This window comes from Castor canadensis, chromosome 1 (genome assembly GCF_047511655.1).
Source record: "Castor canadensis chromosome 1, mCasCan1.hap1v2, whole genome shotgun sequence".
NCBI lineage: Eukaryota > Metazoa > Chordata > Mammalia > Rodentia > Castoridae > Castor > Castor canadensis.
Window position 1 is genome coordinate 69,961,650 of NC_133386.1, and position 1,303 is coordinate 69,962,952.

The 1,303-nt window shown below is 38.2% G+C and overlaps 1 non-coding gene across 1 annotated transcript; it reads right to left on the minus strand.

The window, feature by feature from the left end:
* Positions 1-350: 350 nt before the first annotated feature.
* LOC141416120 (U6 spliceosomal RNA) lies at positions 351-457 on the minus strand. Its single transcript, XR_012440999.1, has one exon. It is a non-coding gene; the product is annotated as a U6 spliceosomal RNA (small nuclear RNA).
* Positions 458-1,303: the final 846 nt, after the last annotated feature.

Sequence of the window (1,303 nt, forward strand, 5' to 3'; positions counted from 1 at the left end):
CTTTTGTGGTTTTGTTTCCTTTCATTTTCTGTGTGCAGAATTCCTTGAAGAATCTTTTGTAGTGGTGGATTTTTGGTCATATATTATTTTAGGTTCTGCTTATCATTGAAGACTTTTATTGCTCCATCTATTTTAAATGATAGTTTTGCTGGGTAGAGTATCCTAGGGTTGAAGTTATTTTCATTCAGTTCCTGGAAGGCCTCACTTCATGCTCTTCTTGCTTTTAATGTTTCCTTTGAGAAATCTCCTATAATTTTGATGGATTTACCTTTGTATGTTATTTGTTTTTTCTCTCTTACAGCTTTCAATATTCTTTTTCTATTCTCTGTGCTTGTTGTTTTAATGATAATAAAGGTAAGGAGCGCTTCACTAGTTTGCATGTCATCCTTGCACAGGGGCCATGCTAATCTTTTCTTTATTGTTCCCATTTTAGTATATGTGCTTCCAAAGAGAGCACCAGTTTATTATTTATTATTCTTTTCTTTTTTTTTTGCAGGGGGTCAGTCAGTCTGCTCAGCGGGCTATGCTGGTCTATTCTAGGGGTGGCTGGGGGAATACTGTGTGACATTTGGTGCTTACCTCTTTGGTCTGCCAAATGTCTCACAAGCAGGTTTGGAGCTGGCAGTTGGTGGCAGTGGCAGCCCACTTGTTTTCTCAGTGTAACGTAGTGTGGAGCAGCTTTTTACAGGGTAGGGGTTCAGGGTATCAAAATTTTGATTCTCCTTGGTGCTTTATTTCCTCCAAGTGGGGCTCCAGTGTGTCAACAAGGCTTTTGATTCACAGAGCTCATGCTGTCTGCTTCTGTACCCTAGTCACCATCTTGGATCCTCCACATAAGTGTTTAAAGAAAGGTGAAAATTGAATGATTGCAGCCAAATGAAATCAGTTACACAAGGGTTAAAAATTAACATCAATATTTTACTCATTTGTTACTCAGGGCTGGAGACTTGTTCCTATGAAGTAAAGTGACTGTATCTCAGCTGTCTTGGAAGATCTCAATTTATTTTGGTTATCTTGGCATCTTAATTTAGACGTGTCTTGGATTTTCCCTTCCTTTCGTTCCCTCCCCTCTCTTCCCCTCCCCTCCCCTTCTCTTTCCTTTTCTTCTTTTCTTTTTTCCTTCTCTCTCTCTCCCCTCCTTTCTTTCTTTCTTTATCTGAATATCACAATCTAAATGTTCCAAAATAAAATCTGTTGGTTTGAGTGAACCTCTACTTTTTAATAGTGGGGGAGAAATGACCCAAAACATATATGCACATGTGAATAAAAGAATTAAAAAAAATAGTGGATGATACACATGTAT